The 24,088-nt window shown below is 48.4% G+C and overlaps 1 protein-coding gene and 1 long non-coding RNA gene across 5 annotated transcripts in view; both read left to right on the forward strand.

Moving 5' to 3' along the window:
* MAD1L1 (mitotic arrest deficient 1 like 1) overlaps positions 1-24,088 on the forward strand; it is a 353,458-nt gene that overhangs the window by 324,541 nt on the left and 4,829 nt on the right. The gene's annotated exons all lie outside the window — the stretch shown is intronic.
* LOC310882205 lies at positions 7-12,856 on the forward strand. Its single transcript, XR_014572844.1, has 2 exons — positions 7-1,716; positions 2,485-12,856. It is a non-coding gene; the product is annotated as an uncharacterized lncRNA (long non-coding RNA).

Below are 24,088 nucleotides of genomic sequence, written 5' to 3' on the forward strand. Positions count from 1 at the left end.
GCTTGAAATAAAATGACTTAAGGCTACATGCCGTAGGAGCAGATAAGAAATCTAAAGGAGGAAACTCAGGACTGAGTCTATTTTGAGGCATCCTTTTGAATCAGAAGTGGTCACTGGGAAGCACGCCATAAAACCCAACTGCAAGGTGAACAAACCGCTCCTGAGGCACACCAAGGCCTGAGCACCAGCGCCGAGAACAGACAGAGGCACCGGGGGTTGATGAAGTGGAAAATGGAGTTTATATTTTTTTGCACTTACACAAATTGCATCAACCATACAATTTTCCAGAGCACGAAATGCTTCCTGCTGTAGGTCTAGGTACATTGCATTCCCCTAACTTTTTTTTGGCATCAGGGACTTGGAAGGTTGTTCGGGGAAGGATCTTGGCAAAGGGCTGGCGCAGGGGCTGAAAATGAGGAGTGGGAGGAAAAAGAGTTTGGTGGTGGAGGAATCCCAGCATCCGTTGCTCATACAATCTTTTATTAAATTCTCACACGGCTCCCTTCATACCTTGCACAGCAGGAAGCCAAATGTGCCTCACGGCCGTTTTATCCCCATGGACATTGCCACAAGCCTGCACCAGCACTTGGCTCTCAGTCCCTCGGTGCCACAGAAAGCAGGTGAAATGCATTCAGCACGGCAGGGAGGCATCTCACGGCTTCCCCGTAATTACATTTGTGAAAGTGGCGCCATGGAGAAGACAAGCCTGGAGGGCCCGCTCCTACGAGAGAGATTCCTCCTGGGCGCTGATCCTGCACGCAGGTAGGGCCGGTCCTGCGGGAGCTGCTGCTGGGAGAATTGCCTCGCTGAGTTGTGCTGCCCAACCAGGGTCTGATTTCTTATGGCGGTGATTAAATCTACTCATTTAGGGACTTAAAAGGAGTTGCCTCTCTTAATTGCACATACAGATGTTCCCAGACGTAAAGCAAAAAGATGCAGGGAGGCTGTCGCATCCTGCTCACCGTTCTGCACAGAGAGCAGTGCCAAAACGAGGAGCTAAAAGGACAGGAGCAAAAATAAATCTAAGGAGCCTCTCCTCACCTGGAAAGGAGATAATACTGGGATGATCATGACAGCAGAGGTGGAGAGAAAACAGAGAAATGCAGTGTGGGAGGGTAGAGTTCACGTTGCTACGTTACTTTGCTGCACTCAGAGCAGGCCCCAGGCCACACGTCCACGGTCAGCAGTTTGGTCAGCAAGGCCTCACCAGCCCTATCCCAGCCCAATCTCCAGTGGTGCTAATTAAGAGAACAGAATTAGCTCCTTCAAAGGAGGAGGGATGGGGCACCCACCTCTTATTTCAGTAACTTTTCTCCAGTGATCAGCAAGCCAGGATTTGGCCTTCGCCTCTACCCAGACAGGTGCGTCCTGTCCTCCTTCAGGGCTGCATTTCAGCTCTTAAGTTTGTGTTTCTCCACGTACCAGAGACTGTTTTCTGCTGAGATGCCCACTCCTCCATAACCGTCTTAATTCTTTTGCTTAACAGTTTCCAGTTTCTTGCCATTGTTCAGCACTTGGAGCTGAATCTGGTCTGGAGAGGTTTTGTCTGTAACAGGAGCCCCAGCACATGTCGTTCTGGGGAGGTAAATGGTTAAATGTCTTAGCTTCAGCTTGAAGTACTGCTTTTTTGGATCATTTTTTTTGTTGTTGTTTCAGGACACATCCAAGTTTCCAGGACAGCTGAAGGTGATAGAGATGGCACCTTAATTGAAAGGGGTCAGCACGCTGCGTGTTTTTCCTGCATTAACATTCTGTGCATATTCTTTTTTAAACCCAGAGGCTCCGTCCACTGTTCCTTGTTGGCCTTCTGAAAGTGAACTCCTGGTAAAGGGCTTAAAAGGCAATATTAAAAGGGGAGAGAAAGAACTGAAAAAGGGATTACAAATCCAATAAAAATTGCTCTCAAGAGTAGACAGTATCTGCTGGACAGGAAATATATTTGAGTTTGTGACTAGCTGCAAAATACCTCGGCCACAGAAAGGCTTGAGCGGAGGGTAAGCCTTTTGCTCCGTTAATCATCAAAGACAAGCAGAGGACACTCAGCTTGCAGAGGGATCTAGCCCAATGCCTCCTTATGCATATTGCAGCGGCTCCGTCCGTCCGTGCAGGCACTGGGGTGCTGATGGAGCAGCAACTGCTGGGGAAGAATTTGCTGATGCTTCTTAGTGCCCAGCCTGTGGCTGTGGAAATGAATAGCTTGCTTCAGAAGGCAGCAGCCAGCCTGTTTAGCAGTTAGTTCACCTGATGCTGGGGGTGTGTGGTGGTCACACGGAGGTCTCTGGTGAGCTGGGGCTTTAAAAGCTCTGAAAATGGGAGGTTTGGGGCTTTTAATCGGTGCTTGGATGACAGCATTGGTCTCAGCTGTCCTCTGGAGAGGTGGCAAGTTGTTCAGGCATCTTCGGAAGGGGTCACCAGCAAATGCTGCTTTAACATCCACTGGTTTGTGAGGGATCAGGCCTTCACTGTCACACTTATCCCATGCAGATTACCACGCAGATAACTAAAGACTCATCATCGGTATTTGCCTATTGTGGATCTGACTGCGTCACCTAGAGGGAAAACCGCTCTGAAGCCCATCACCAGACAGCGGCTGTGACACCGCAGTCCTGCCCGCGCTTCGTTCCCCGAGTGCTTTGTATTACAGGCTGAACATTTTTAGTTTGGACCCATTCTTTTTGTGGATGCTCTTTATGCTGCTGCCTTTCATCCAACTGGCAGAGCAAGCGGGGGTGGGAAAGGCAGGATGCTGTTGCAACCCCCTCTCTGTGCACCGCGTATGAAGTGCCGTGTGTAGACTTTGTTGGAGTCTTTCTAAGAGCATCTGCCTCCAGTTGGGGTAATTACCACTCTCAAGCTGTAGTAGGGAGTATCTCGTTGATAGAATATGAAAGTGAGCAAAATGTCAGTTCAGCACTGCGTGGAGGCCTCACTGACACACAGGCTGCTTCTGAAATTGCTGGCGTTTTTTTCAGTTAATTGCCTTTTTAATCATAGTGAAATTGCTTCTATTTGCATGAATATTCCAACAGCAGGATCAGTTTGCTCTTGTCACAGATACTCACTACATATCGTATTCAGTTTTGCTTAATGTGCCTCATTTTAGACGATCAAACTTCTTTTTCCTCCTGGTTCCCTCTCCGAGCGTGAGAAGGGTGAATGCTCTTTTTTATTTCAGGAAATGTTCTCCCCGTGCCCCTCATCTGCTGCCCACTTCCCTGCAGGCACCTCCAAAATTAGAAAACAAAATTATCTCAAAAACAAAAGCCCAGACGACCTGTCCTAATAATTAAAAAAGCCACGTGCCTGTGCACACCTGCCAAGCTCAGCCTCGTGGTCAGCAAACAGCAAGCGTGTACGTGCAAAAAGCGCCCTCAACAGCGGAGGACAGCCCTCAGATATCCCATGTGTGCCCTGCTGTGCTGTCCCCAGTAGTTGAGGTGTGAGGGATTTGTGGTTGAGTTACTGCTGTTTGCTCTGGCAGCACCGGTGCAGCGTGCTCCTACTGCAGAGTAAAACAGCTTTGCTTGCACCTGAGCAGTCCTTGGTGCTGCCGTGTCAGTATAGCCATTGTGCCCGGGAGTCTGTGCTGTAGATCGGGAGGTGCCTTGTGCTACTTTGTGCAAAGCAACCACAAAATAACGCTACGGCCTGTCTGCAGGGCAAGGGGCGACAGATGGAGACGGGCAGCTCAGGGAAGGCATGGTGGAAGGAGGCTCGGATCCCAGCAGTGGCCAGGCCGTAACCCCATGGGCTGCCCCCATGGCTGCGTGCCCGGTGCTGGAGCCCTGGCTGCCTTCCTCACAGTCACTGCCCGTGGCTCGTTAGCAGAAGGAGGATCCTTTCCCCCAGGAGATGTCAGAAAGCAGCCCGTGATGCTGGACCCATGCATCGTGCCACTGTGGGCATCCCAAGCTGGAAGCACTCCCATGTTGGTGGTCGCAATGAAAGCATCGCTTGGTCTTAGCAGCACGGCTGGTGTCCGCCATCCGCTTCGGAGGTGGTAAAGCGATCGGAAGCAGGCCAGACCATCAGTCATCTTAGACTGTCAAGTTTTAAGCAGAGAACATTGATTTTAATGGTAGCTCCCGCGTAAAAATTAATGGCACAATAAAATCTTAATTTGGAGTTTGAGAACAAATAATGTAATAGTAAACGGCAGCATCCTGGAGTAATTTGGAAATGAATTAGGCCAGTGGAATCAAACTCTCCCCACTGAGACGCCTTTAATTGATCATCCCCATAACAGCTGCTTTACAAACATATCCTACGAGCGCTTGGTACCTTCCTGGCGAGGCATCCGGCGTCGGCACGGATCACAGGACATCCCCTGCCTTCCTCCCGGGTCCCAGAGAGGAGATGCTGGGGAGCAAAGAAATCAAGTGCAGCCCTGTGGTCGGTTCAAAGTGAGTCTTTGAGGCTTGAGCATGCGAACAGGGGAAAAGCAGCCTCTTGCAAGAAGCAGAAACCGCAAGTCTAAAATTAGCTGAGCCCTTCAGATTGGCAATAGGCAAATGGAGAATCCCTGTAGGTGCTCCGCGCTGACAGCACTATTAATGCAGCAGCCGAGTGCTTGGGTGAGGGTGGGGATCTGGGGGCATGCGTTGAGAGTAATATGTTCCTGACGTCTGGTCTCGTTCATCGGAGTGATACCGGGGGCTGAGCTGTGATGCGGGGCAGGAAGGCTGGAGACTTTTTCTGAAATGTGAAAAAATGTGCTGCTTCTTACTTAATTACAGTCATGGCAGTTGCTATGTTGAAATGCTGCTTTAAAAGCCTTTGTGAGTAATTAGTGTCAAAAATATAAGATCTACAAAGCCATAAACTCACAGCTTGGTAATATTACCAAGTACTAATTAAAAAAAGAAAAAAGAAAAATCTCTCTTTCATGATAAGATTTCCAGCATAGCAGAAGATAAAAACGATGCAATTTGCAGATGATAGGGGGGGGGGAAAAAAGAGGAAACCTGAGGGAAGGATTGAAGAGAGAAGAAAGTCAATATCAACAAGGCTGTAGATCTCTGGGTGATTTGGTAATGGTAAGGGTGAGGGAAGTGAAATATTGGAGTTAAAAGACAGAAATACGGTCAGAAATATATCTTGGGAGCATCCTGTGCTACGAAACAGAGATCAGGTTGAAGATCAGGCATTATGGACGAGAGGGATAAAAATACTGCTGTATTTGGGACTAAATAGCCTGGCATAGCTCTCAGGAGCAGTAAAGTATTTCAGGAGCGTCCTAACTGTCAGAAATAGAGACATCGCTGGCAGAGCTGCACGTGTCCTGTGGCGTCCTGTGAGGGATGGCCGAGACCCCATCCGTATTCCTCCTGCCTGCTCTCGTCCCCTCCCTGGACCAAGATTACAGGAGCAGACCCAGCCCAGCTCGCACACAGCAGCTCAGAGAATTTGGTTATTCTCAGATGAGGTGTTTATCCTTCGGAAAAGAGATTAAGAAGAGACCTCATTAAGGTATAAAGAAAGCCCTGCTGGGAATAAAAGATCAAGGCTATTCGGGTTATTGTCAAATACATGTGTCAAGGGCATAAAGCAAGTCTGAAGAAGGACCTGAATTCCACAAAACGTAAGCTGAGTTTTTTTTAACAGCACTTAATAATGCAATTATAATAACAACTTGTGCTTTCTCATGCCTTCCAATTTAAGATCTGAAATCACTTCGCAAACATGAATTAAGCCTTCCAGGACCATTGTTTGGTACAGAAACCATTACTCTATTTTACAAACTGAAAAACTGAGGAACAGTATGTGCACAAGGCAGCCCGGCACGGGCAGGAATATGTCTTTATTTTAATCAAGTTGAGCATCGCCTCTGGGCTTTGCCTGTTAACTGGGTGCAGGAGCTGTCTCCTGATTTACTCTACGTAGTTCTTCCTAGCACACCTTTCTACTGTCTGATACCTTGACCTTTGGGGGAATGGTGAGGCATTTAGCAGTTAGTGGAGAGAAATGCAGAAACGTGGATGGCAAAAACAGAGGGGTCGAAGGTGGCCGTGCAGCCGTGTGCTGCCTCATTTGCAGGAGCTCTGGAGCGCGGCTGGCTCGCGCTGCTCAAGACATCCCTCAGCACTGGTGGGTTGAGCTTTTCTGTCCTCAGGGGCACGAGCATTGCAGTGCGTGCCAGCAGCATCACGGGAACCTGGGGAAATTCTAGGCCATTTATGTCCACTGTGGCTTGCAAATAAGAGTGCCATTCAGCTGCCGAGGGAGTTCCCTTTCCCCGGTGCCCTGCCTCGTTCCAGATGTATGGCTGAAGAGCAGGGCAACCAGAGGCCCACCTTTTGAGGTGTTTCTTTAGGGTTCCCATTCTCATTTCCAACGTAACAGAGAGCGAAGCTGCAGATGGTTTTGTTGCCCGTCACAGGCTGTTTGGAGTTCGGAGTGGCGTGCTGCTCTTTTCACCTTGACAGCGCTCTTGTAGACGGACCATTAGCATGGGTGGCAAGTCAGCAGGAAATAAAATTGCCCTGCCCTTAACAAGCTGCCCCCACCTGACCTTCAAGACATTATTTTGTTTCCTGGATGTTTTAAATTAAGTGGTGTTTCAGCTAATGTGGTTCCATATAAATTGGTTGGGAAAATGCTTGCCTGAGCTGCACATGTCCAGCCAGTGCCTTTAGCTCACCGGGCCGCATCCTCTTTGTGCCTCTTGCCTTTGTTTGCCGGCACAGATTTCTTTCAGATACTGCATTTTCTCCTTGTTTTTCCCACTCTTCCCCTCTTTGCGGCATGAGAACACAGGCCAGCTTACTTTTGCAGGCATCCCCTGCACAAAGCTTAGTTCTAGTCTACTTTGTTGCATGTGGATAAACAGGACCCAAGGCAGGAGTCGGCAGGAGGGTGCTACGCTTAGGAGACGTTTGAGCAAGTCCATGGGACATGTTCCCTGCTGTTTCTCTTTCTGTATCTTGAGTTCATCCTCTGTCAGTAACTCCGAGGCCACATACAGGAATGTTTCCACAGGCTGCAGAGAGAAATAATTTGTGGTTTCTTCTTCGTCATCCAGCGGAGTGAATATCCCTGGGGTGTTACTGGCATTTTTCTAAAGGCTGCTTTACAGGAAAGCGTTTGTAGAAAAATTACCTGCCTCATTGTTATTCATGCCAAAATGTTGGGGCAACCTTCCTTTCCTTCAGCTGTGCAGCTAATCACAGTGTGGGGCTGTGCTTGCAGCGTTAGCTGCTCACCATCGTTTGTCAAAGATTAAAAAATAACAATTGGCAGTCACGAAATCAGTGCAGCTAGTGAAGTTAGAGCCTCAGACACAACCAGAGGTCTACATGGCTCACGGAAGAAGAAGCTGTACGAGCAAGAGTAGCCGTGCTCCCTGTACTGCTCCAAGCTCACCCGTGACTTTGGTGGAAGAAATCAGATTGCTGCATTCCTCTGGTCTGTATGCTGGGAGATACCGAACCCATCAATAAGCAGTGGAAAACAAGGAGGGAGCGTGTTCAGAAGCACTTCGGGCTTTGGGCTAAGTATTTCTAGAGAGTTTGCTAGGAACAAAAATCTAATTGAAATCAATGGCAGCGTATCTGCTATTTAATGGCAAACCAATACGGCGTGGCATTTGGGTACAGCCTGTTCTCACCTGCCTCTGCGCTAAGCAGACAAGCTGCTGTGAGCTGATCGGGCTGAGAGGTGCGCGTGTGAATTACGGCCTCCGGCAGGGAGGTGCAGGTCCCACCAGCGAAGCCTACAGCCGAGCAGAAAGGCTGCGACCACCTGGCTGGCCTGGACCAGGGCAGAGATGCTCGCAGCCCCTTCTGGTGCCTATCAGCAGCAACAGCAGCGGGGTGTGCAGAGGGAAAGAAGGGTTATTCATCTCCCAAAAGAAGGGCTGTTCCTCTCCCAGATAGATAAGGCACTTCCGCAGAAGCTGGGGTTGAATTTTCTGGCAGACCCTTGCGCTGCACCTCTGCGATGTCCGGGCTGAGCTGGAGCCAGCTGTTTTCCATCCAAGCCCTTACTTACTCCGGCTCTCAGCTGTTTGAGTGATGGCTGAGCTCATCTTTAACGCAGATGTAGGGCTGGGTGTCAACGTGCTGTTGAGAATGAGTTGTGGGCATCTCACGGACTCTCTCAATCTGACATTATTGCTGCGTTAGAAGGGAAAAAGGATAAAAATCTGCAGCAGGCCTGGCAGGTAAATCCTTGCGAGAAAGAACAGTCGTCCATCGTACCCTGGTTGTTATGAGTGTGAACAGAATGTTTTGGGGATTGTGCTGCCAGCACTTTGGGCCAGCCAGGGCTGGGGGCCACAGACGGGGACAGGCTGGGTTAGGTGGTGTCCTGGTGTCGGTGGCCGTGCAATCCCGGCACTATCTCTGTGTGATGCCCTGATGAGACGGGAGGTGGAGGGTGACGGCAGAGGTGAAGCGGTGCTGCAGTGCTTTGGAGGACAGTCCTCTGCCAAGAGAGGCCAGAAGCAGGCTGGTGGGCAGAATACGTGCAATAGCATGACTGCCTCTGCACCAGCAAGTCCGTGGTATGGTCAGTGTTTGGCACTGGGGACATACAGAGAAGGTTCACGCATCTGAGTTGGCTTCAGGTGCAACTGGTGCTTTCAGGACATCTGTTTGCTCAGCTGAGCCAAATTCTGGGAAGGTGGTCATCATATTTGCCACCAACCTGGGCAGCTCTTTCTTTGGACCTTGAAAAACTGTCCAGGGTTTGGGTTTTCACTTCTGTGTAATGGGTGCTGGCAAGCTGGGACAGGAAAAGGTACTTGAGTCCAGGCTGCACTAAATTCTGAATGAATTGATGAGCTGATTTGCTCTCATGTCTTGTTCCAGCCATCGAGACTTTGCAGATCCCACAGCCAAATGAAGGGTCAGTGCAGTGACGGTGAGGGATAAGCTGGGACACCGTGCTGCCATTGTTAGTATTCAGGTGGAGTCGTGCAAGATCAGAAGTCTAATCTCTTGTTCGCGTGATTCAACTGTTGTAGGGTATCAGCGAATCAAGGTGACCTCCAAAGCAGAGAGGCCCCTTGGGACTCTCAGCAGCTCCAAAGAGAGCGGTGGTGGTGCACAGCAGAGCCGCCTGCCAGCATGCCCGTCCTGCGACTGGGCATCAGCACGGGCGGGAGGTCCCGTAAGCCCATGAGGCTTTAGGAAGGAGGGAGAGGGGAAGCTCTGACTTACTTGTACTATCAGTAAAAATCTGCTGTCGTTTGTGCCCTGCCCGCGGTGTTCTGCCTGGACCCTCTGACGGAGCAGGAGCAACTCTTTCCTTACGACTAAGAGCTACTTTTTGGCAGCTCCCCTTGCAGCACGGCTGTCGTTGCACTTAGTCTTCTCACTCTGAAATGCCCTCACCGTTGTCCTGGATTTCCCTGGGAGAAATTCTCCCTGTTTCTCCCCACGCTTAACAGGAGTGGCAGCATCCACATGATTTCTCACGACTCCAAGACTGCCTTCCGCCGGGAACCTGCCTGCACCAAAGTCCCTGGCACAGTTTGAGCTGCAGTTTTGTCTGATCCTTTTAAGAGTTGGGAATGGCTGTTTTGATGTCTCATATCTATGAACATGAAAGGCTCCTTTCCCTCTAACTGTGCATTGGGCAGGGCAATGCCTGTCTCTCCTAATCAAAAATGTAATCAAAGATCTCACTTCTCGTAAAAAATGTATTAAAAAGAAGAAACGATGCGGCGTATTTCTATTGGCTTCGCTGCTGGTTTGCTCTGGTTTCTACTTCTGTGCTGCTCCCTCCTGCCTTCCACAAAAGAACCCCTACCTTTGCTTTCCCCATGTCTTGAGAGGTTTAATTGCAAAATGTTGAGCTTTGAAAACAAAAAAAAAATCATTGTATTTGATTCAAGCGAAATATCGATTGTCCTTGAGTTCCCGCACCGCAGATATTGGCGACGTTTTGTCAGCGCAAGGAGCGAGTAAAAAGATCACAGCAAGGAAAAAATATTCCAAGTGGAAGGAGAAGAAGCTGAGCCAGGAAAATAGCGGTGCCCCATCCCTCCCTCTCCCACAGCTGCTTCTTAATAAATGGTCTGTTGACCTGACATTAATGTTTCCAGTTTACAGTAAGCAGCATTTCCCTTAAACAAGATCCTGATAAAGCGAAGCGAGGGAATAGAGGGGGTGGAGAGCAGATTTGCAAAACATGCTGGAGTGAGAAAGTCAGAACATACCGTGTGTGTCTCGGGAGTGGGAACATGCCTCAGTGTGTGAATAAATATATAATGTATAGACATATGCTCTCTCTTCTCAGAACCGGAGCTTTTTGAGGAGTCCCAGACTGCGCTGCTTTCGGCAGCGTGGCAGGGGAAAAGGAAGCGCGCGTGCGTGGAGCCTGGCGGAGACGGGTGCTGGAGGGACGGGAGGCCGGCACTTTGCAGGGAGCATCCTCGCACCCTGGAAGTGAGAGAGGTGACAGAGAGGGGGCTCAGGTGCTGCTCGGGCCAACGTGCAGAGAGCGAGTGGTCTGTCTGGAGAGACACGATGCGTTTGGGTTTGCTCATTTTCAGCTCACAGACAAGGGCTAATACCTAGCTAATGGAGATCAGATTTTCATACAAATTCAGATGAGAAGAAAGAGCAAGGGAAGAGGAATCAGATAAGTGTTAGCACAAAGTTATTTGTTAAATGGATTTTTTATTGTTTTCCATGAAGCCTGCACAGAGCTGTTGTCCTCTTTTTAATTCCTCTCCTAACATTTGTTCCCTTTTTCATTGCCTCCACAATTCTCCCATTCAAGCCGAAAAAGCCACCTCCAAAAGACCAGTGTAACATTAGCAGAAATTATTAGCAGCAGTGATTTCAATATTCAAATGGACATAATATTTAGTAATAGACTGGGAGTTGTATAAATAGAGTATGAATGCCTGGTAATGAATCATATCAATAATTTTCACATACAGACTGTGCCTTACATTTCTCAAAGGGCTTTACAAATACCAATTGATTCTCACAGCATGCCTGCTTGGTGGAGGAGTTGTTATTAGTTCCAGCGGAGGGTGAGGATATTGAGATGCAGAAAAATGATGCTACTTGTGTAGTTCATGCTGGGCCCCAAAGTGAGGAATACAGTCAGAAGCTCCTGACTCCCAGGCCTTAGTGCTGGGCCTGTACGGCTCCCTGTGCTTTCTCTGGCATGGCTGGAAGTGGTGGTCCTCGTGGACGGAAGCATGAGGAATGTGGGCTTTGGTAGCCTGGAACTGGAGAGGGATGGGTAAAGGAAGGAGCAAAGCACAAAGGGGTGGCAAAATTGGTCTTGATGAGCCTAAAGCACAGCACCGTAATCAGCAGTAGCACCTGTGCCCCATGTAGGTGGGGGCTTGGTTGTGTTTTTTTTAATTTTTATTAGGAAAACATGGTTTTCCATGCAGGAAAGCAGCAGCTAAAGAGACACGCTCCTGAAAGAGAAGGGCATCTTGATTCCAGCTGTGCTTTGTCACTTTCTCCCCCCTCAGTCAAGGAGGATAACAGCTGAAGAGTCTCTGAAATAGTGGAACGCTCCCTTTTCTCGTGTAGCATCCTGCTCAGCATTCACCACATTGCCCATCTCGATTTTACTATTGCCCTTCTTAATTCAGCAGTAAATTGTTCCAGTCTTTAACGTCTCTCCTGGTGACCCGGAGATGCAGTCAGTGATGGAGATCTTCAGAGGGAAGAGGCAGGTTACACAGCACATGCCTCAAAGAAAGGAAACCTAATTTATCTTTCACCCTTGTGTCGTACTGAATTCACCAAGGCTGGCTCGCTGGTTAGGGGAAGAGAACATGCTCTCGACTTGTATAAAAACATGATATGGTACTTCTAGCCTTTTTTTTTTAAACACATTTTATTTTGACATCTTACTTGCTGTTTTGAATGACACTGTGCGCTGAGAAGTTGTCTTTAAGCTGGCCACAGTGGCACTTGGCTTTTTATTCTGAGAGGTTACATCACTCCGAACCCATCAGCGTGTTAAGAGTCCTTTAAATTGGCAGAACAACGTGCACTGCCCTGCACTCAGCTGTGTTGAATTTCTTCTGCCATAGCATTGCTCAATGACCCAAATTTCACAGGTCTTCTCCACGCTTGTGACCCACCAGAGTCATTCTGCTATCTCGCAAGTTTTTCTGTCTTCGAAGTTACCAACTGTTGGGCTGAGACTATGGATTCTTGTCCCCCCAGACCTCCATGGAGGTTGGTGCCGAGGGTGGACGGTTCATCCAAACTCCCCCGGAGATGAAAGGCAAAGGAGTGATGGGAAACCCAAAGTAATGTGTACCCAAAACCTAATTGCTGAGCCCGAGCCCCAGTTCAGCAAACTCTCTCAGCTCTTCATGAAGGGGACAGAGGTGGAAGGTGGCAACTGGGGACCCGCAGCTCAGAGTCGGATTTTGCATCTTGGGTCTTTGGCCTTTGGAAAGAGCAAGGGCATTCCTCGGCACCATCCCACGGAGCCAGGTTTTAACTGTCAAGCTTTAAGGACTATTCTGACAAGCTTATTGAGCAACTTTATTGACTTGTTTTCCAGATGAGACTTGGCCACATTTATTCTTTAAAATCTTTTTGTTCCTACCTCCTTATCAACTTACAATTTACCTTTCACTGCCCAGCTTCTAAGATACTTCAATGTTCTTTTGTGATGATCTTTATCTGAAGATTTTTGATAGTTATTCTAAATTGCATTTGCAGTTTCATTAAATCTTTCAAAGATGAATGTGTGTATTAGTGTCAGGAGGACCTTCTTCTACACATAAGCTATGCTCTTCCAGACAGATTATCCTATATTCCTCTGGGCTTTACCTCAGGTATTTTGTTCCATGAACTGAGCCTAGTATGTTTAGGGACTAGATTTTTTTATTCTTCTTAAGAAAAAGAAAGGAAAAAGAAAACATAGCAACGACAGCATGGCAACAGCAGCTGCTGCACAAAAGAAAAATAGGCAAACAGACTTCCGAAACATATATTCACTGTTAAGCTATTTTTACTGGTTGGTGAGTATGTGGGAGTATTATAACAAAATAAGTGAGAAAATAGCTTACAAATAATTCATAAGAAACTTTAGATGAGAACATATCTAAATGACTTCAGCCTCCCAGCTAGCCCTGGCAGTGTATGAATCTCCACATGCACAAATGTAAAGGTCACCTCTCATCCACGCTATTTATACATTGTGAATTCCTTCACAGAAACCTATATAAAATCTCATACAAGGAACGACGTCAGTGGAGCACTGAGGTTAGATAACCAGGCACTGAAAAGTAGAGAATTGTGCGTCCCTGCATAGCAGCTTAAGGACAAATCCATCTTATCATGCCAGCCTCTCCTTGCACCTTAGCAGAAAAGGTTGCCCAGCCGTGTGTGTGTGGAGGGGCCCAGCAGCCTGGACGTTCCTCGAGGAGTTGCAGGAGCTGTGTGTGACTCCTGGGCACTTTGCACTGCTTCTCTGGGGAGCCGTTTCCCCATCCAACTTCTGTCTGCCTTGAGCACGCAGGCAGGAACTCCAGCACAAGCACTTGGAGCAGAGCTCAGCCACAGGTGGGGCCACATATCTTCTGCAAAGTGACCATAGGAGATCGAGCAGCATCCCCCTGATGAGCCTAAGAAATGTTTAACCTCACCATCCCGTCCCCAAGATGTACCCCAGACCAGTAAACTGAAGGAAGTCTTTAATTAAATTAAAAACAACTCACCAAGAATTTGGGAGAAGCAGACTCAAAACTGCTGAACTTCTTTACGGTGGCAGCCTGATCCTCGCTCTGTGTGAACCCATTTATCCGCTCTGATGTGCTCCATGGGAGACTGAAGGCAAACACAGCCTCTAAAGTCTCCTCCACAATCCTGGTGCTTTTATTGGCACTGAGAGAAACACAGCTCAGACCTCTGCAGCCAACGCTAGATTCAATCGCCTTTAGAAACAACACAAATCTGTTTTCCTGCTTAAATAAAGTCCTTTGCAGGGTCCTGTTGTGGGAACAACGAGTCAGCTTGCCCTGAATGGAGCAGTCACGAGGATGAATGGGCTGGTTGTTGGGCTGCAGCAGCCCCGAGCACGCTGCGGTGCCCTTACTGCGGCAGGCTGAGCGGGGACCGTGCCCACCAGCACCGCGGCTGCCTCCGGGCACGCAGCACGACCCCGCTGCGGGCTTCCTTGTGGCCATCCCTCTTCTGCACCCTTAGGAGCAGTTTATGATCTATTTATTGCAAAATGCTATTCAGCCCGCATCTCACACGTGTCCTTTCAGCCCTGCGGTCTGAGAAAGCTCTGCCTGCCGCAGCACACGGGGGCCTGAGCGCCGAGTCCTGTGCATGGCTCTGCACTGCCTTGCAAGAGTAGGGAGCCCCTTTCTTGTCTCCCAAGCTATGCCGGTGCTTTTCTGCCCTTCCGAGGTGTGACAAGGAATGACCACATAAAGATTTTAATTGTCCTTCTTAGGGACTTGCCTCTCCTTGGAAGTCTGGTGCATAAGTCATGGGGAAGGAGCCCGGTGAAGCTCTCCAGAGCACATCAGGAATGAGGAAGCAGCCGCTAAAGTGGTTTGGTTCCCTCTAAGGCTTTTTTCAAACCAAGTCGAAAACAAGCAAGTGAAATGCGATGCTTAGAAGCACTTTGTAAGATTCTTTCTGGTTTTAAATTGCTTCGTTTGAACATCTTTGTCTATGAAACCTCCAAGGAAACTCATGCTCTTGTTTTTCCATCTGTGTCTTCTGCTTTCTGTGTGTTTTTTACACAAGAGAGCGCGCGTATCTGATGTATATTTATATCTGCACAACTGCACGTAGCTTGAATTGTAAAGTACAGACTGGTTGCACAGGACAGAGGTCAGTGATCTGCAATAAACCCACCAGCTTAGTTGGGATGTGCTGTGTTTTAAAGCATTCACTACGTGCTTAGGTCTTTTCCTGTGGCCCTCTGTAACATCTGTATATATACCAGCCCTCTTTCTACAGTGTATTTAGAGTACAAATAGCCTGGATGCAAGGTACTTGAGGAAAAACTTCTTGACTCTTTTGCTGTTTTGTTTGTATTTTTTGTTTGTGAAAACAATTCTCGAGAGCATTGTTAGGTGCATCATAGCAGGAACACCCCTGGGCACTGGGGAATGTGTGAAAGCAGGTTTGGAGAACTTTTATTTTCACGCCGTGTTTCAGTTCTGTAGTGATAAATGTTTTCTGGAGTGTACACCTGCAGGCCCTCCCCTTGCAGGTCTCGCTCCTTGGAATGTAAAAAGGTTTTTACGTTTCAGGTTTCTGCTTGCAGCAGGGTCGTGTCACTCTTGGCCAGTAACAGGACTGATGGGCTGTGCTGCGAGCAGCACGAAGTGGAAACTGCTGCTGGTCTTAGCTGGAACCATTAGGCAGGTGGGATTGCTGCAGGACCTAGGGCAGAGAGAAAAGGTAATGACATAGCATGGAAAAAAAATGGGAGAGGGACGAATCTTTTAGGCAATTCTGCATTGGAAATTGACCAATACAAGCCTGATATCCTCTACCAGAATTTTTCACGACATACTCTGGGCTGTGTGCTGGTAATTCCCATGTCCTTCAGTAGTCCAGCTGTGGACAGCTGGAAAAGCAGTGTTGGAGTCTCCAGAAATGGCCTTAATTCAGGGCAGTTCTTGGGTTTTGCAGGTGTGGGGGAAGAAAAGCTGTGTTCACACACCTTGCCTGCAGCATCCTGGGTCTGCTTCTACCCCATCAGGTGGCAGCAGCCCCTGCAGGCACATGCCCAGCTTTAAAAGCCCCGTTTTGTTACATGCCCAACCCATGTGTGTTCCTTTCAGCCAGACGCAGAGCATCCTGCGGGGTGAATGAATGTTAGGCAGTGACTTTATTGCTGCAGTGTCATAACCACAGACAGCCCAATTATTTCAACTGGGACTCAGCCAATATGTTCAGACTTGATTAAGAACTTTTTGAAAGATAAGAAGCATTTGTAGCTAGGGGTTGGCTCCAGCATTAGTTATTTACATCGGGGTGGGGGGAGATAAAATCTTTTATTAGTTTCGCTGTTTAAATATTTTGGCTCTCTATTCCAATATTGTGGCAAGAAGGAACCATATGTGTTCCTAGAAAGAGAGCCTTGTACAGCCGTTAATCAGGAGAGGATCTATTAATGTATTAACATTTCAGAATAATGAGCAAAAACAGCATGCACTGGAGAGACTAACACATATCTTTAGTCTGCGGCTTTCAAATGTTTGGAAAATGCTATATTCCTCTATCTTTCTGAAGCTGATTCTCTGCCAAAAGAAGTTCTCTTCTGTTGTTAATTTTAGAAAGGTTAAATCTATTTACAAAAGCAAACATAAGCACAGAGCGATGAAAACCAGGAGGATGTGGGGACCAGCAGGCTTCCAGTCTGCAGAGGTCACCGTGGGAGCTGGTCTGGCAGGGAAACGTGTGGGCACGTCCTTTCCTTTCCTTAACACCGGGCAGAGGAGGGGACGTGTTTGGAGAAGATATGAAGCCCAAAGGGCTCTGTCACCTTCGCAGTGCAGTTCCCCACCACATCCCTTCTCCAGAAGGCAATGGACTCTGTATGTGTACGTTTGCGGTTTGCTGTTGGGCTTTAGGGAGGATTGACGAAAGGCTTGGCACGGGGAAAGGGCAAATTTTAAAGAGCTTGAGAGTGGAAGAGATTGCTGGTTGAGCAGCTTGGTTGCCTCGAGGTCATTGCTAATTAGCTGCATCTTGCCTAAAGAAGTGAACGTTACATTTTAATGCCGCTATGAAAACCAATCATGCTGTCTTCCCTTTGCATCCCATGCTATTGCCAGCTTTGCTGTGGCATCTGGAGCAAGCTGCACGAGAGAAGGGAAGAAAGCCCTCTTAAAGGATACGGAAGGATGCTGAAGTGGTAGCAGAGCTCAGATGAGAGAGGCTGGAGCATGACAGCTGTTATTGGATCATGCAAAAAGCCTGCCAGCAAAAATGCATCAATTTGTGTGATATCTGGGTGTCGTCTTCTGTTTTCATAATTGCATACATGGTGTCTGCATAAATCTCTTCCCCCCCCTGCACCTCCAGCGAGAGGAGCTGCCTGGTGGATGGCAGCACGTCAGTGGGCGAGCAGCGGCAGGAAGAGACAATCAGTCGGATGCGTGTCAGCAGGGAGGGCCCCAGGCACATCCCTCCGAGGTTGCTCGAACACGGTGCATTCGCTAACTAGAAAACCTCTCCTTTTCCCCACGGGAAGAGCAGCATGTTCATCCAGACACGAGAACCAGCGGTGCTGTCTTGCCATGTTCTTCAGGAGTTTAGTGCCAAATGACAGCACAGGTGGCAGGAGCAGAAGCTTTCAGCAAATGCATTGTAGCCCAAAGGTCTGAGGGGCTCCTAAGGGATACACTGGAATTTCTTCTCCTTTCTCACTGAATGCTGAAATCTTCCTGTTCCTTCGCTGTTCAGCTGCAACCTTTGTCTCTTCAGGTGCGGGCTTCCTCCTTGCAGTGGGATCAGCACGATCTTCATGAAGAGAGAGGCGGCCTGGGATTCTTTGTTTGACACTGGATTTCCTTTTACAACCTCATTTCCTGAAAGCAAAATACACTCGGTTTGCACAGCCCAACTGGTTGGTTTCCTTACTACCTCAGTCTTTATTTTTTCGTGCCCACGGACTACCGATTTGATTGAGCCACTCCACAAATGCAGCTACCAGTACCACCAACTCTGTGCACTCAAAAGTCTTGAAGTTGAGATAGAAATGGCAAGATTTTTGAAATAATAACATTGTCTTCATAGCGTAAATGTTGACTTCTAGCTATAGATGCTGTCCGAGAAATGTGCTTCCCCACAGTGGGTTAGGGAGGGTTAAAACTCAGTCTCAAAGATGCAGGAAAGAAGTGGTGTGTGTTCAGACAGAACCAACTTTCCTTCTTTGACTTTCTGGGTAGTGACAACTCTTGATCGCTTTAGTCCTGTTGACAGTGGTGCTAATGACAGCGATTCCAAATGAAGAAAAATGAAGAAACTGTGAGCCAGCAAGAGAAATAAAAGCATCTTCCTCAGCTCGCACTGAGATTGTGAAATTTGGTTATTGGTGTTGCAACAGCAAGTAATGTTATTTTCAAAGCCAACACTTAAAATTCCACTTTGGCAGGTCATAATTATGAGTGAGTCATGCAGTCTGATAGGAAAGAGTAATTATTGACCAGTTCTTGCTCCTGGTGGCTTTAGTCTCCCTGCCGGTAACGCCACACGCTGGCTCTGCGCACGGGTGACTAACGCATTGCCGGTTTCCTTGAAGTAGGGTTTCATCCTGCATTGTAGCCCTGGGTGCCAGACTATGACAAACAAGAACTAGAAGAGGGTAATGAATAAACATGGTGAGAACTTCAGCTGTAATCTGCCATCAGGTCCATCTGTTACTCCTTCCCCCACAAGCCTTGCAAGCTCAACGAGCCAGGGACAGGCGCGCTCCGTGCGCTGGCCCATCCTACAGCCACATATCTAGGGTCTAATTGCCTGGTCGACAGTCAGTTTATCCCTTATGGTCTCTTGAGCCATTATTGGTCATAGGGTCATGTTCACTTCTTCAGCCTTCCGTCCGCCCTGCTTAAGACAGGACTTCCAGAAGGATACCAAGAAACGAGGATTAATCACCCGCCGGTGCCTGCTGTATCGCCAAGTAGCAGTCGCTGCAGTGAGACGTGTGTAAGCTGCTCGTTTAACCATCCCAGCCTCTCTCCCTGCCCCGGCACGCACTCACCCTCCATCTCCTGCAAAACTAGGTGCCCACCTCCCATACGAGGGTGTTGGGGGCTTGTTTTCCAGTTGGCAGCCAGTGAATCCCAAAGCCTGTATGGCCGATTCGCACCCAGCTCTTCAGCTGGGGCACGCGGTGGTTTTTCCTGCTTATTTGTTTGAATCCCAGGAAAGGAAAGCAGAGGCCCTGGCAGGAGCACGGTGCAGAAGCAGCGAAGCTGAGAAACGGCACATGTCTGGTGTGACTCAGTGAGCAGGGAAGGCTCCAGCAAGTTCTGCCTGTTGGTGAGCGCTGGTTTGCTCTGGGGAGCAGATGCCCATCTCCCAGGCAACCGGGCAGCTTACAAAAAGCTGCCATCAAAACTCCCCGTGGTTCCAGCTGTCCCTCATCACTGCAGGATTTTGCAAACTTTGCTGCTCATGTTCTCCTACAAATCTCATGCTCACAGCTGCAGTTCGCAAGAAGTGGAGTCTCTCCCCACTTTGGGAAGTAGGCCATCTGAATTAAAGCCCACACAGATGATTTTATTCCATTTCTGCCATTGGAGCTTCGTTCTCATGTTCCAGAAACCCCATGTTCTCAGTTCTCTGCTCCACCGTTGCTTCCAGCTCTCCTCCCAGCAGGGGGGATGGAGAAGAACGTGATAAGCAACTTCACTGGTTAGTGAGATGAGTTTGCCTTCCAAAATAGAGATTCCTGTGCATGGGGTTCATTTCCCAGTCCCTGGTATCTCCCTCAAGTTGTCTGTCTGCTCCTGGCTCTCCTGGGAGAGAAGTTTGGGACCTGGTTTGAGTCGCACCCGCTTTTCCCCTTGCACCAAGCCACCGTGCTCATCAGGGCCAGCTACAGACCAGAAACTGCCTCTGGAAGGCAGGGCTGCAAGGCAACGCGAGGCTGCGATTTGGCTGGGAAAAGAGAACTTAAATAACACCCAGTCCCTAGCATCGCAGGCTACAACTGCAGAATCATTTCAGAGAAAGTAACAGGAGATTTTTCTCTTCCTAATTTATGTCTATCCCGCATATGGCTTCTGTGGAGTCGCTAATGTTACAGACAGATGGGTTGGCATTTTACTAGACAGAACACATGGGCTGGATGTTGTTAGTGCTTGTTAGCTACTCACTCTGCAGCTTGACCAGTCCAACGTGGTCACCTCGCAGATGGTTGGAAAGCTGCAGCCTGGGTGCCGCAGCGATCCAGCTCCGCAGCGCTTGGTTGTGGCAGCAGTTGTGCTAACGTGCGTTCGGCTGCTTTTTGTGAAGGGCTTCGCTGTAGGTCAGAGATCCTGCACCCATGGCTGGGAGATCGTCACATCTTCCCCATAGGCAAAGGAAAGGCACCAATTTGTAAAGACACTGAGCTTTCTCATGAGGTATTGGCTTTAAAGGCTTCATTTCCTAGTTTGGATTTTTATAGGATGGCGTTAGGAAATTTCTGTGAGCCCTGTGCCTTGCCTTCATCTATTCCGTTGTGTTTGACGTTTATAAACACCCTCTGTTTGGCTGTGAACCATGTTTAACAGTCCAGAGGCCTGTTAAAAAGTTGTAATTTGGGCTCTCAAGCTCTGACTGTAGCCTAGGTCTGTGTTAGCTCAGAGTGGACATCCAGTGCAATTTTCCCTTCTCTGTGCCGTGAACAGCGCGCTGTGATTTATTCTCACCAGTATTGTATTCAGCCAAACCATTTCTAGGTATCACTCCAGCAAATCTCCGCGGGGTGAATGTGCTTGATAGCTGGCGTGGCGATGCCCATCAGAACCTGCGGATGAATCGTTTACGTTCCCCTCTTCCCTCTCTGACAATGCTGATGTTCAATTCACGCCATAATGGCGGGAGCCTGAGTGCGTCCTACCGAGGAGACGGGGAATTTGGGTTTCTCTACCTGTCCTTTAAAACTCCGAAAGCGCTTTTGGAAAATGCATGGGTATTAATCCACACCGAGCAGTAGTTCTTCAAACCTATGATTTAAATTGGATATATTTGTCTCTGTCTGTCCTGAACTGTTGAGTAACATCAATGCACCCTGATAATAGCTGTCACATTTTACCCCGGGGGTTGCTCCTCAGTGATAGGTGAAAGCACAGCAGTTCAAAGACCTGTCTTTCAGGATGAAAAGCTCTATAGGAATATTCAGATATAAAATAGTAATAGTATGAACAAAAAAAAAATATACGCTTCCCTTATTTTAAAGCCTTTGATCTTATTTTTATGGCATCACATTTGACAGTCTAAAGGGCATTAACCTGTGGGAGAAACCCTTTGAGAAGATGCTGACTTGCCCTCCACTGCACAGAGCACCTTCCCCCGGGATGAATACCAACCGTTTTTCCCTGTCGAGAGAGGAGCAGGTACTTCAGTGCGCGGCTGTGCTCATTTTTACATTTTTCTTTTTTTACGTTGGGTGCAGGGTAGCTCTCGTACATCAAAACACGTAGCTGTAGGGATAAACTCCCTGCGCTGTGTGTCTTCGGTGCTGAGCTGGTGAGACAACCCGGACCCCATCACTTCTGTCACTGTCTGTAGTGCCTGGGTTGTGCTTCTGATTAAAATGGAAGTATGTGAGGTGACCTCTTGTGCCGAAGACATTGCGGGGTTGTGGTTCATCTCAGTGTTGAATAATAAGAAAGAGAAAGGAAATGTTTGCTATAAATCTCAGCACACGCAGGGCTGTTTCTCACTTATCCCACCCCAGCTTTCAATTTTCTTCTTGGCATTGCCAGGCACTTGCTTTTCTTTGCTCAGCAGCTAAAAGCAGCTTTTTCATTACATTTCCTGGAAGGCCCTTTACAGGCATCCATCCCTCTCTGCCTCATAAATCCACTTTATATAGCAAGCTGGCAGCACAGAGGTCAGAGGTCTTAGCAAGAAGCAATTATTATAAAGAAGTGCTCTTCCTCTTTTGGGTTACAAAGAGGATGTTATAGGGGGAGAAACTTCACAGCAGACAAGGAATGGTCATTTGTGAAAGGTAGATGACTTGACTGATGCCGAGCTGAGCATCCTGTAAGAGCTGCGTTGGGAAGGCCAACCTGTGAGGCCAGCAGAAACCTTTTTGTGGCCCGCTGTGCCACAAAAAAAGGGAGAAGGAAACCAGTAAACAGTTTGCTAAATAACCTCATAAATATTTCAAGGCGTAAACACATCTTGTGGTACAATTTGTTTTTTGTTTTTTTAATATTTCTCTAATTTTAAATGAACAGCCTCTAATTAAAGTGATTTAGTGGCTACCTGGGGACCTGGTATTTGAGCGGTGCGCGATACTTAGGAGAGATTGATTGGCGAGGCGTAATTCAATTGGGGGATTTTGATAATGATATCATCACCCGAGAGAGCCAAGTTTGAGCAATTACACAGATCTCAAAGCCTCCTGTTTGGATTGCTCGAACTTCAGCAGGCACTTTCCATGTGTGCACACACACACATGCACGCACGCTTTTCTTTTTGCTTTCCTGTCCGTTGCACACCGCAGAGCCCTCCCGGGGCAGCAGTGAAGAAGGCAAACACTAATTTTTCATAGGCAATGATGCATATTTAGACCAGTCTGCGTTTGAAAGTTGTACTTCCCATCAGGCTGCTGGCTCCCAGAAAGCAAACGCCAGACATCCATCGGCAGCGGGAGCTGATTTTGGTACTTGCTGGGCACTCGAGTGTTTTGGCTGGCTGCTCCATGGGCTCCCCCTGTGTGTGTGTGCCTGGCCGACGTGACCCGGTGTGCTCCGTGAGCGTGTTGGTGTCTCACCTTCGCTTTGGAGCTGTGCTTGGTGCCTGGCAGAGCCGGGGAGAGGCTGCCGGCCCCGCGCAGTGGCTGCACGTGGGCAGGGTGGCCTTTGACATTTAGAAAAATCTCAGCGTCCGAAGCAAGAGGCAGAAACAAAAAGATTTTCTTGTTTAAAGGTCAGAGCAGGCGGCTTCGTAAAAGATGTTTTCAGGTCGGTTTGTTGGGCCGTGACAGGGTTTACACAAATTAATGGGAGCCAAGGTAGGCGTTGGGTGGCGAGGGGCCATCGGGACCACGAGGGTGCCTGACACACTTGGTGGCAGAGGCTCTGTAGCACACGCAGTGATAACATTGCGGAGGTTTTGGGAGGTGATCGGATGGCACAGCAGCCTCTGGGAACTTCTGCTGATGAGGGACGGTGCTGGGGAAGTGAGAGTGGGCAGCACCACGAGGACGAGGGCCGTGGCCTACGAACTGAGGCAGCGAGAGCAGAGTACGGCCGTGGCACAGCCCCTAACACCAGCAGAGCCCGTGGGCCTGAGTGAAGCAGGGGGGAGCTCCAGGGGATGTCTCATGTGTGAAGCCACACTGGGCCTTCCCTTGGCACACACGGGGCCATTCTCCTCGTGTATTCAGAGCAGGAACCCTGCATAGAAAGTGATTTATGGAAGGAGCATAACGGATGAGAGATGGAGCCTCTGCGATACATTCGCTGGGTAAATGTCACTGGGCAATGATTCACTTGCTCATTTTGACCCCTCATACATCTCAGACTTGAAAAGTTCTGTCTAGTGTAGGAATGGGCAGGCGGCATCTGCAAAGCAACGTCTTGAGTGTGCCAAAGGGCAGGAAGCCACTCTGACAGCCCTGCTGAAGCCTTGGATTTAACCCTTCCTTTAACCCTTCCTCACCCTCAGCACGTGTTTCAGCTGGGGTGCCCAAGCTGAGCTGTGCCTGGCACAAAGCTCCACCATCACCGTTTATCAGCTCACCAAAATCCGTTCAGGAAGTCCGCCTCCAGCCCTTGGGTGGGTGTGTTTAAAGATACAGGAGCTCCTGTTTGCATGGATTGCAACCCTGAATTTCATTTTCTTGATGTAGAAATCAGAGGTAGAATATGCACACTGTGCTGAAATCTCAAGTTGTATTCTTTGACTTCTCAAAACCCTCTTCTCCCTTTTTCCAGTTTTACTCCTTGTTTTCTCATGATACCACATCCCCATGTTAGCCTTTTCCTTGGGGCATGCAAACATCCTCTTTTCAGTCTTATTCCAAAGTCTGAAGACCCCCAGAACACTGGGTTTTATGCTCAACTAGTATTTTTCAAGAAGGATCCTTCAGATGACTACATTCACGCTGCATGGCAGTTTATAGCTGATGGCAGTTTTTGAGCCAAAGTAGGGTCATTCATTGTTTTTTCTAGCTACTGAGATATGTTACACAGCAGAGGAAAATAAATATATACAATAAACTGTAAAAATTGATGTCTCTAGTCCTGGGTGCACTTGTGAACCACGCTAGCTTGTAAATGACCAAACGAGACGCCGCCGAACTTCTGACACAGCTACCTCACAGCTGGTAGAAGAAGGAGAAGGAAATGTTGGGACTTGGCTTTTAGGGAGTGTTTCTGTGCAACAACACGGGGGCGAAGATCCGTGTCAGCAAAATCAATGCAGCCAGAAGCCCTGCATTTTTTACA

This window comes from Anser anser (genome assembly GCF_964211835.1).
Source record: "Anser anser genome assembly, chromosome: 15".
Taxonomy (NCBI): Eukaryota; Metazoa; Chordata; class Aves; order Anseriformes; family Anatidae; genus Anser; species Anser anser.